This window comes from Triturus cristatus, chromosome 4_1 (genome assembly GCF_964204655.1).
Source record: "Triturus cristatus chromosome 4_1, aTriCri1.1, whole genome shotgun sequence".
Lineage (NCBI taxonomy): Eukaryota > Metazoa > Chordata > Amphibia > Caudata > Salamandridae > Triturus > Triturus cristatus.
In genome coordinates this window covers 148912102-148925016 of record NC_140585.1, presented here as the reverse complement: position 1 = coordinate 148925016, position 12915 = coordinate 148912102, and positions in this window count along the sequence as shown.

The window sequence follows — 12915 nt, the reverse complement described above, 5'->3', positions numbered from 1 at the left end:
AGTGCAATTAGAAAACATAATCACTGCGCTGTGCGCTCTACAGAAGCGCCAAGGTCTGGAAGACCATCTATTCCGACTACCTTTCTGAACCACTGAAAACCTCGCACTGACCCCTTGAACTTCAACTCCAGAGTCTCAATCGTGGCCCGCTGTAAACACATACAGGCGACTCAATAAAAGTTTGCGTTATACAAGAGCAATATCCTACACACAAAAAATAGAAACATCAAAACTTGAAATAGCAAACATGCGGAGAGAATGCAAATTTAAGATTAAGTAAAAAACGTGAAGAAAACTAGAATTAAATCGCTGTCACTGATTACTTACATTTTTTTCACATTCATTGTTCAAAAATCGCTTGGTGTTTTGCATGCACTGTGACATTGGGGAGCGAGGAGGTAAAGGGGAAAGGTCTGCACCGTGCAGAGCAAAAACGGCCAAAGTGGCTATGTCATGGACCACGGTAGGGAGCTCAGGAACAGGGTCTGAAAAGTAAAAGGGTGACAGCGGCTGAGTTTGATTTAAGATGATGTTAAATACCTCCCCGAAGATGCTGAGCAAAGAGGACACCTGTGCCTCGCGACATATAACCGCCTCCTCCAATGTTCGGAGCTCGGCCTCGGAGTATCCCTGATGTTGAAATGCCATGGCTCTAAACGCATACCGCATCAACACACGTGAAAACTCAACGCCGGTGCGTCCTTTCAAAGCCAGGCAGGCTGACAGCTCCGGAAGCCACGCGAGACTTCAAGACCAATCTACCCCCCCACCTCCTACCCTACTTCCTCGCATCACGTGCCATGCATGGGCGGTGCGAATCTCTGTGCGATTGAAATTAAGGAGTGATTTGAGTAAGTAGTCGTGCCTTTCCTACGGCGGTACCAACATCAAACGTTGCTACCGCAAGAGCTGTCCGACGTCGAGTTATGTCATTCCTACTCATTAGAAGTCTACTGACGAAGAAAAGCTCTTAAATTTAACAGGAGAATAATCCGAAATAGACATAGAATTGAGACCGAGCTTCACATGATCAGTTCCAAGATAGAAAGGGAAAAGGGACGAATTACGTAACTTTTGTCTGGTCGTAGCAGCCATCTTGAAGTGGCCAGTAAAGAAGCTTTTCTGGGTAGCGTGAGTAGAGGAACAGCAAACATTGCCAAAGTTTCAGATCGCTTATGTGTGACATTCTCATAATTTCATTGTAATTATGAGTGTCATTCAATTACTATCAGTGGCACTTTCTCGAGAGCAAAATCAAGCGAAGGCGAGAAAAACGTACATTTCAAAAATTACACCCATTTGACCTAACGAGAAACAGTAAGATATTGAAACTGTTGCAGAGCATCTAAATGGAAGGACCCTAACCTAGTGCCCTTATAAACTGATCATACCGTAAAACAATTGTGTAACTGTGATATTAAACAGTAAACATGTCTTTCAGAGGCAGTACTTTATTAACGTTTTTTGCACATATTCAAACACACGCAATTAAATACAAACAAGTAAACAGGAACAGGGCACCGGAAGACACCACCGCCTTTCTCCGAGGCACAGCAGAAATGCCTCGGAGAAAGGGAGCGTCCTTTTCGGATTCGGGGGCGTGTTTTGCTGTTGTCTCCTCCCTGAGACTTTTCGCAAAAAACACGCCCCCCGATCCGAAAAGGACGGGGCATGATTGGAGTGACGGGACCTCTTCTCCAATGGCTGGCCAGCATTTACTAGGCCAGCCAATGGAGAACAGGGGAGAAGAGGGGCGGGTTCAAGCCCCTCTTCTCCCAAGTCATTATCTCTCGCGAGCGAGACTGCGCAAGCGCAGCCATCGCTAGCCGAGACCTAAAAAGAGGACTGCAGAACAGAAGAAATATAGAAACTCTTTTGCAGGAGTCTTCAGTCAGAGCCCACAGCTCCTAGTGGGAAGAGGTGCAAAAAACCCCCCTCAGACACTGGGTCCAAAGTCCAGACGCTACCATGGACCTGTCCTTGGCACCGAGGCCCTGCCACAGCAGAGCCTGGCTCCTAACAGGGAGGGAGACGAGTACTAGAACTACTACTACGATTACTTCCACTGCTATTTTACTACTACAATGATGTCTTCTAGTACTGGAACTACCTACACTCCTACTGCTACTTTACTATTGCTACTACAATTATGGCTGCTACTAGTACTCGGACTCCTTCCACTCATACTGCCACATTTCATACTATTACTACAATTGCTAGGACAACTGCTAGTGCAGTGACTCTTTCCAGTGCTACCACTACTTTTACTAGTAATCCTATGTTAATAAAGGCACTGTGACTACTTACATGTGACTATGTTACATTTCTTACGCCTACTACTACCACTACTACAATGGATTCTACTAGTACTGTGACTACTTACACTATTTCTGCTACTTTCCTTACTACTACTACTACGACCACTAGTACAATGGATGCTACTAGTACTGTGACTACTTACACTGCTACTGCTACTTTCCTTACTACAACAATTATTGCCACTTCTACTAAAACTACGGCTACTTCACTAGCTTTGCTGCTTTTTTTACTAGTAGCACTATACTTACTAATAGGATGTAACTTAACGGTTAGAACGCTAACTTTGAAGCTGAGGATTCTAGGGGCATATTCACAAGGGCTTTATCTCCGCTTTTTTGGCTTTAAAAGCTAAAGAAGCGGAGATAAAAATATCGCCCTATCAACAACAGGGTGCTAACATGCAAAATTGCATGTTAGCACCCTTTTTCACTACGCTTCCCTTTGCATCTCTAATGAGATACAAAGTGGGCGTTCCAGAGCAAAATAATAGGAGAAATGTCACTAAGCAACATTTCTCCTATTATCAAGTTTCACGCTAACCCTGTTGGAGACAAAAAAAGCAGCGCTAACCACGGTTACCGCTTCTTTTTTACGTCTGCTAATTTTCAGACTTAGCCATGTAATCCAATGGGAGGTGGATTACATGGCTAAATCCACCATGGGCTATCAACAAGTATATCCCTATCCTTGAAGTTTTATCGCTGCATTACCAGCGATAACCTCACAAAATGCCGCTATCGCTGGATTTTTTATCGCCTAGGCGGTTAGCGTTGTTAATAACGTGATAACCAGGTGATATTATCCAGCGATAGTGGGCGTTAAAAAAATTAACGCTAAGCGCCCTTAGCGTTAATTTTCCCGGACTTCCGTGTTTGAGGTTCTGAACGTGGACCTCCGGGATTCAGCACAAGGATATGTGGCTGCTACTTATCACTTTATACTCGAGAGATTGAGTCTTTGGACTTTCGACTTACTGTACAAACGGAACTAACCAGCATCACTAATTTAGGATTATAGAAGATTGCCTTTCACCCTCTTTTCGATCTTGATCTTTTTGTATTTTGCCCTGATGAAGTCCTGGGCTGACAGCCTTATGGACGAAACACGTGTTGGCTTGGCTTGAAGGCATTAGCTTGAAGAAAATGTACAGGAACAAGAAAAATATTTGACAAGATTGAATTAAAAGAAGAAGAAACAAACACAGAACTGATATTTGGACTTTATTTGACCTTTTGACATATGAGCTGTTTTGCTCAGGTTAACTTTTTTCAAATTTCATGTTTAAATTATTATTATTTTTTAACTTTTTAGCACCCATGACCCCTATGTACTCCAGACCGCTCATCCAGCACACCAGCCGCTACTTCCCCAACCATGTACTTTACAGGGGTGGTCCCTTCAAGTTTTGTTACGTCACTGTTCCCATCTCCTATAGGAGTCGTGCCAGGGCACTTGTCACATCTGCGATTTTGCACACATATTATAATCTTTAGGAAATTCATACTTACCACATTTTGGTCAATGTTTTGTCTTTGATATGTTTTTGGTCCCGAAAGCCCACATACCTACCCTGCTTTGTAAGTAGCAAGCAGTATTATCCAGGATGCCTTCAGATTTATAATTGCGCTTTTGAACTCATATTATTAAATTATGAATTTTGAAGATGCAAGGGAAGGTTTACGAATGTTAAATTATTTAGCCTATTCCAGGTTTTTGTACTTGAGTTTGAGAAGGACAGTTTTCTACTAATTAATCATTTTATCAACCAAGTTTGAAATTAATCATAATAAGTCTGTTGAACGTCATTTTATGTGTTAGCTGTTGGTTGAGTCAATGACCATCCTTCAGCCTAAGGTTTTAAAGTTCTGTAAGACATTATGTTTAAATGTATGGCTTAAATATGAAAAACCCAAACAATAAAGATGACTTACTACTATTAATATTACTCTATCTCCTAATAGAATGTATGACATTGCAACGCAAACTATTACAACGCATACTTTTACAACACAGTCAATACAACGCAGCTTTCAGTACAATGCATGCCATTACAACGCAAGCCATTACAATGCATATTTCAATACAATGACAACTACTTTTCTAACACCGCTGGGAGCTTACCTTAGGGAAGGTGCTGGTCAGTGAGGGATATGCGTTGCAATGGCATGGGTTGTAATGGCATGCATTGTAACGATCCTTCGCTGTATTAACCGCGTTGTAAAGCCATTGCATTGTAATGGATGGTTCCCCTCCTTATAGTACTATGACTACTTCCATTACTACTATTATTTCTACTACTATTAATATGGCTACTAGTAGTACAGTGACATCTTCTCTGCCACTTCTCTTATTGTTGCTATGGCTAATACTAATATTATGACTACTTACACTACTACGGTCAGTTTTACTACTACTAGTACCACTACACGATAGCTACTATTAGTACTATGATGAATTACACAAATACTGCTACTTTCCTTACTACTACCACTACTATTACTACTACTACTATGGTTATTAGTAGTAGTATGACGACTTCCACCACTACTGCTATGTTTTGTGCTACTATTACTATGACTACTTTAAGAAGTTAGATTATTGATTGGGGTGGACAACTGCCCACCTCAACTAATAATCGCAGTTCTTATCAGGGTGAAACCTTAAAGTTACTAAAGTAACATGAGCTCAATCCCTGGTACAGAGCAGACAGGCTTAAATTAGGGAAATGAATTAGGAAAATTGAATAACATTTAATAAACAAAGTGATATAAAAATGAAAAAAAACCAATGAGCGAAACTGAGATATGAATTTTTACAGATTTGATTAGAAATAGAATCATAAAGTGGCTAATATTGGTAGTCTATGGTCACGATAAAAGGAGACCTAGGTGCAAATTCAGGGTGACCTCAATGGAGTGCAGCTCAGGTACATCAAGGAGGTTCGAGCGAGTCAGAAAGTGTATCTTCTGCTTTAGTTTTTTAAGTCCAATCAACTACCAGAGTATCCTTCTAAAGCACCCCGGACCTCGGGGATGGCACTTAGAGGCTCACAGGGTGTCATGAAGAGGCCAAAGTCAGGGTCCATTCCAGGTCCAGTTGTCACTAGTCATCTGGGTAACACCAGGAAAAAACCTCTTGTAATGTATTGTCTCCCTGAAGCCACACAGGAGGTCCACCAACTTGCCCTTTGAGTCCACTTCCTTGCCCTGGGTACAACAGGGAGCAGGTCCAGTCCTTCACAGCTCCTCTTATGGCTCATACCACAGTTCTAGTCATCTCCTGATCTCCACAGGCCCAGAAAGTGCTCTCCAGTGGGTGGAGGTGCCACATTTATTCCTGGGATGAACTAGTCGGTTAGTGTGACTCGTGGGCACTCCCTTACCAATGGGGTAAAAGTTCTCAGAGACATCCCTACCAACTTTTTAAAAGTAGTTCCTGTTTGCCTTACTGCAAACAGGCACCAAATGCCACGTGTCAGGGCATTTTCAAGATGGTGACAGTCTTGGTCCAAACTAACCCTGGGCTCAATGGTTGAGTGTGTGTGTGTTTAAGGAGTGTGCTATGGTGCCACATCTAACAAACCAGTTTGAAACTGGCACTGTACCTACAACAAACCCAGAGACAGACGTCTGGTAGGGCAAAAGCAAGTCCTTCAGCAACTAGACAGGAGATTCACAAGAAATGTCTTGGCATTCTGTTTTCTACCTTTCAAGTGTGCCCCAGTTGTTAAAGGTGTCACAACGCACATGTCAAGCAGGATTTGCTCAAGAACCCCATAGCACAGCATCCTAAAAGGCTCCAGGGATTGGGCAGACAACTGAGGAACAGGGATGTTGGTGATAGCAGCAACTGGTGCTGCGGAGTGATCCTTGGCCTGCACCAGATTCTGCTGAATTCATACACCAGGGAGCATTTATTAGTGCCTGGACCGCCATGGGGTCCAGACCTCTGTCTAGGCCCCACGGCTTCTAGAGGCCGACAGTCACCATCTCGAGGCAGGCACCACCTTGGTGAACCTTACAGCCGTCACCCGTGCGCTGTTGCTCCAGGACATTGGAGGCCCTGAAGATGCTAGCCCGACCCTCCATGCTCACCTGAAGACTGTGGAGCGGGAAGACAAGGACAGGGTGCTCCATCCTCACAATAAAGTTGACCCTAATTTGGATTAAGTTGCGGCAGGGCGGAGGCCCAAAGGTAAGCGCCCCCGATTTGTAATATTGATTACAAAGGACTGTTTTTGAGACTGGTTACGTGGATTCTTATGCTGACAATAGTCACCACCATATTATAAACTGGTTTTTGTTGACTATTAGGTCAGTCGAGGTGTGTTCCTTATATGACCCACTGCTCATTTTCTGATGTACAACATTTATTAAAAAAAAAGATTGTGTAAAAAATCTTCTGTAATGGATTTAATATTGATGATTGTTTATATTTTGAATGCACCTCATTGCCTTTAACATATTATTGAAAAATTACTAAATTAAAAACACATTAATGGAAATGTGTAAACATAATATCTCTTCAATTAACTACACGTGATTCTCTGATTGGATACTTTGGTAACCACTTACTGTAAATAATTCATTTATTTGATGGTTGAATAATTTCTCCAGGGGTTATTGTGTGTCTATATTATATGTAGTGCTCCCGGTTTTATGTTATTTATTTTTTTAACATTTCTGTCTGCCATCATGTGTATAGTTGTGCATTAATGTATAGTATTGTGTCTTGTTTGCGTAATAAAGAACTCTTTTAATAAATAAAAGCACTGTCTGGACAATAATTTAATGGGTGTTGGTTGTTGCAGGCCTGTGGACTGGGGTACTAGCCCGCAACATCTCCCCGAAATAGTGGACTGCTCTGTCTCGCTACCCTGTGAGAGTCAAGTGCTACATAGGGGTACATGGTTCCCAGGAGATGGAAGGTTGCAGTCGTATTACTTGTGAAGGAATCACATTCTTATAATCAAAGGGAATGGATCACTTGTAACTGAAAAAAAGGGTTCTGGATCGTTCTATCCGTCAGTACCTTTGGTTGGTATTTTGAGAACCCTCAATCACGTATTATTGGTGGTATGGCGGTTTATCTTGATTCTCCGCCTTGTTTATACGTGTCAGCATTATCATTGAGTCTCTTTTTTATGTAATGCTTCCTCCACCTGGAGGGAACCACTGATTTTTCAGTAGTGATCAGAAATATTCGTGCAAAAGTGTTATTATGACGTTAAAAATGTCTTTCTCACACTACCTAAGAGATGATATTTATTCTGTCCGGTGTGTGAGGAGACTTCTAAAAAAGTGAAAAAATCGTCCAGTAGGTCAAATTATGTAGCCATTGCACATGTTGGTGTACAGATCAAAAAGGTCGACATGTTTCTGCCCTTCCAGTGCCCCAGAGGGGGGTCGTTGGGCTTTCTTCAGGACCTAGTGGTTGTGAGAACTGGTGATATCCAGTTCTGAAAGAGGGTTTAGAGGGTTACTCCGTAAACACGAGGTCTAAGAGTACCTCAAGGTTAATGTTACCTAAGAATAAAAAAATATAAAAAGAGACAAACAATGATGCGAGTACTGGTTAAGTTCTAAGTACTAATTCGTAATTCAAGCAGACATCGAAAAAATGGCAAATCTTTGTAACACTGTAAAAGCGAACTGTTTAAAATGGCAAGTCTTTATCATACTGCTGTAATTTATCAAAAGGGGGGTTATGTAGGGCTCAAACATCTGTACTTTAGAATGTTTTATCAGTTCCTCTTTTGTCAGGAACTAAGGGGCTACTTTGTATAAACCATAAAGGTAATTACAAAAAGTCGCGGGGTTGAGTGACGATTAAAAGTGACTTTTCTCGGTAAAGTACCCATAGTGTGAATTATGGTCAGGTGTCTTAATACCAAAGGATTCCCTTAATTGCCCCGGTGGAGTCAGAAGTGATACAAAAGGATTACCTTATTGCAGTCCCGAGTTCGGGCTGCTGCGCGGCCGCCGTGAGCGCGTAGCCTAGTGTGATTAGTAAACACGGGCAAAGAGGAAAAAGGGGAAGGATGGTACCGTTAGTTGGTGTATTCCGTTGATACTTCACGTTGCGGATGAGAGGTAAATGGTCGTTCCTCGTTGCTCCTACCTCTTCTGTGGGCTGCGCACAACTAGTGCTGACGCTGACCTCCGGCGCTCGTGTAGAGCGGGATCTCGTGTATGTTAGTTTATACAATGGGCGATGAAATAGAGGGAGGACAAAGAGGGAACGTGTTCCCAAAAAAGGTACTAGAAAGAGTTAAAGGACTAAGAATGGGCTTAAAAACGGGATTTATTTATTGTACCAAACAGTGGAACGTATTGTTAATAAGTCTTTAATTGAACAGTTTGGCAGAGGCGGAAACTCAAGAAAACCCCTGGGGTGTTTTAATTGTATTTGGCAGCTTTATCGCATTTTTAAATGAACATAGTTGGGGTCAGGGACGAGATAGTATAGGGGCAGTATGTCAGTTGTATTAATGATCATTTAATGCTCAGCCAAGGTATGTTATCGTTGAGGCCCATGGTATCTGTTCCAAGACGGTGTACCCATCTTTGTTCTCTTTCAGAAAGGACTTTCTCCGCATTGTTTGTTGTTCCTATTAATGTTTCAATTATGATCCACTTTAGGTCATCAACAGAGTGTTTATGTTCAATGTAATGTCTGCTCATTTTTGTGGTTTCTCGTTTGCATTTCACGTTGCTTCTATGTTCGCAGATCCTCTGCTTGACTTTCCTGCACGTCATTCCGATGTATCTTTGGTTGCAGGGGCACGTGATCATGTAGACAACATGAGAAGTATTGCAATTTGTGTGTTGTCTTATTGTCCACATTAGGTCTGTTGTTAGTTGTACAGTTTTGGTGGGTGTAGTCAGATGACATACTGAGCATTGTCCACAGGGGTAATGTCCTATGACCGGTTGCATATCCCACAAGGTATTTGTTGTTCTGAGTTTCGCAGGGACTAGAGGTCGTGTATGTACCAATATCTCTTTTATGTTCCTTGTCCTCTTGTTGGCAAATCTTGGTTTTTGCCATTTCAGGGTACCAGAAGTCAGGATACGCCAATTCTTGTTGATTATTTTTTTAACTGCATTGCTCGCTATACTGTAGGTCGTGACATATGTAGGTGTATCATCGGCAGGGCTTCTCTGTGTTGTTTCTAGTAGACTCTCCCTTGGTTGATTTCTAGCCCTTTTTTTACATTTTGATATTATTTTCGTCGGGTAGTCTCTTCTCAACAGCTTGGAGCTTAATTCATTAGCTTGTATTTTGTATTCAGTTAGTTCACTGCAATTTCGCTTTAGCCATAAGAACTGGCTATATGGTAGGTTTTCTCTTAACGGGCGTGGAGGAAAACTGTTGAATGAAAGCAAACTGTTTTTGGCACTGGGTTTGAAAAAAGTTTGTTTCTTGATAGTGTCCTGTTCTATGTAGATTGTAAGATCGAGGAAGTCTAGCTGCACGTTGTTAGCTGTGTAGGTAAATCTTAAACATTCGTCTTGTTTGTTCATCCATTCATGGAAATTGCTTAGACTTCGTTGGTCTCCTTCCCAAATTACCATGATATCGTCAATGTATCGTTTCCAGAATCGAATTTTGGATTGATAAGGATTTGTTGCATTATGTATGTACATTTTTTCAAAGGTGCTCACGTAGAGTCCTGCTATGCTCGGCGCAAATGTGCTTCCCATGGAAGTTCCGTGACGTTGTTGGTACATTCTCCCTTCATACTCAAAATAATTCTCGGTGAGCGCAATGGTGCAGCATTGTAGAATGAAGTGCCGTGGAGTTTGGTATGACCAGTTTTGGTCAAAAAGTATTTCTTCAAGAGTTTCCTGGTTTTTTTGTTGCGGCAGGCTAGTATATAAACTCTCTACATCTACGGTTTCGAAAAAGGGCTAGAAATCAACCAAGGGAGAGTCTACTAGAAACAACACAGAGAAGCCCTGCCGATGATACACCTACATGTGTCACGACCTACAGTATAGCGAGCAATGCAGTTAAAAAAATAATCAACAAGAATTGGCGTATCCTGACTTCTGGTACCCTGAAATGGCAAAAACCAAGATTTGCCAACAAGAGGACAAGGAACATAAAAGATATATTGGTACATACACGACCTCTAATCCCTCCGAAACTCAGAACAACAAATACCTTGTGGGATATGCAACCGGTCATAGGACATTACCCCTGTGGACAATGCTCAGTATGTCATCTGACTACACCCACCAAAACTGTACAACTAACACCAGACCTAATGTGGACAATAAGACAACACACAAATTGCAATACTTCTCATGTTGTCTACATGATCACGTGCCCCTGCAACCAAAGATACATCGGAATGACGTGCAGGAAAGTCAAGCAGAGGATCTGCGAACATAGAAGCAACGTGAAATGCAAACGAGAAACCACAAAAATGAGCAGACATTACATTGAACATAAACATTCTGTTGATGACCTAAAGTGGATCATAATTGAAACATTAATAGGAACAACAAACAATGCGGAGAAAGTCCTTTTTGAAAGAGAACAAAGATGGGTACACCGTCTTGGAACAGATACCATGGGCCTCAACGATAAAATACCTTGGCTGAGCATTAAATGATCATTAATACAACTGACATACTGCCCCTATACTATCTTGTCCCTGACACCAACTATGTTCATTTAAAAATGCGATAAAGCCGCCAAATACAATTAAAACCCCCCGGGGGTTTTCTTGAGTTTCCGCCTCTGCCAAACTGTTCAATTAATGACTCATTAACAATACGTTCCACTGTTTGGTACAATAAATAAATCCAGTTTTTATGCCCATTCTTAGTCCTTTAACTCTTTCTAGTACCTTTTTTGGGAACACGTTCCCTCTTTGTCCTCCCTCTATTTCATCGCCCATTGTATAAACTAACATACACGAGATCCCGCTCTACACGAGCGCCGGAGGTCAGCGTCAGCACTAGTTGTGCGCAGCCCACAGAAGAGGTAGGAGCAACGAGGAACGACCATTTACCTCTCATCCGCAACGTGAAGTATCAACGGAATACACCAACTAACGGTACCATCCTTCCCCTTTTTCCTCTTTCCCCGTGTTTACTAATCACACTAGGCTACGCGCTCACGGCGGCCGCGCAGCAGCCCGAACTCGGGACTGCAATAAGGTAATCCTTTTGTATCACTTCTGACTCCACCGGGGCAATTAAGGGAATCCTTTGGTATTAAGACACCTGACCATAATTCACACTATGGGTACTTTACCGAGAAAAGTCACTTTTAATCGTCACTCAACCCCGCGACTTTTTGTAATTACCTTTATGGTTTATACAAAGTAGCCCCTTACTTCCTGACAAAAGAGGAACTGATAAAACATTCTAAAGTACAGATGTTTGAGCACTACATAACCCCCCTTTTGATAAATTACAGCAGTATGATAAAGACTTGCCATTTTAAACAGTTCGCTTTTACAGTGTTACAAAGATTTGCCATTTTTTCGATGTCTGCTTGAATTACGAATTAGTACTTAGAACTTAACCAGTACTCGCATCATTGTTTGTCTCTTTTTATATTTTTTTGTTCTTAGGTAACATTAACCTTGAGGTACTCTTAGACCTCGTGTTTACGGAGTAACCCTGTAAACCCTCTTTCAGAACTGGATATCACCAGTTCTCATAACCACTAGGTCCTGAAGAAAGCCCAACGACCCCCCTCTGGGGCACTGGAAGGGCAGAAACATGTCGACCTTTTTGATCTGGACACCAACAAGTGCAATGGCTACATAATTTGACCTACTGCACGATTTTTTCAATTTTTTAGAAGTCTCCTCACACACCGGACAGAATAAATATCATCTCTTAGGTAGTGTGAGAAAGACATTTTTAACGTCACAATAACACTTTTGCACGACTATTTCTGATCACTACTGAAAAATCAGTGGTTCCCTCCAGGTGGAGGAAGCATTACATAAAAAAGAGACCCAATGATAATGCTGACACGTATAAACAAGGCGGAGAATCAAGATAAACCGCCATACCATCAATAATACGTGATTAAGGGTTCTCAAAATACCAACCGAAGGTACTGACGGATAGAACGATCCAGAACCCTTTTTTTCAGTTACAAGTGATCCATTCCCTTTGATTATGAGTTTACGATAGGAAGCAGAATGGATGACAGCTTCTTCTAGCTCCCCCCTCTTTTGATTATAATGGACTCACATTCTTCCCAGCAACTTACTCACTTTCTTATTCAACATATATCGATAACAGATGTTTAGTACTAAGGGATGTAAGATATATACATATGTAATAAGTAGTAGCTTGGGAAAGAGGACGAGGCCAGGAGGTGGTTAGTTAGTACCTAAGAGACACTACTTGAACTTTACTTGCACCTCTTTGTGGCGGTAGAATTTAGCATAATGCGTTTATTAGGGGCTCAACTGACAGGTTTTACACATTTGATTTCAACCGCGGCACAACAATAGGGCACCAGTGGAGAGTCTATATCACCAGCAGGGTACGTTTAGTGGAATGGACAAAGTAAGCGGTGTGAAGGGAGGTTTATTAGTGATGCTTCAGTTTGGCCGCA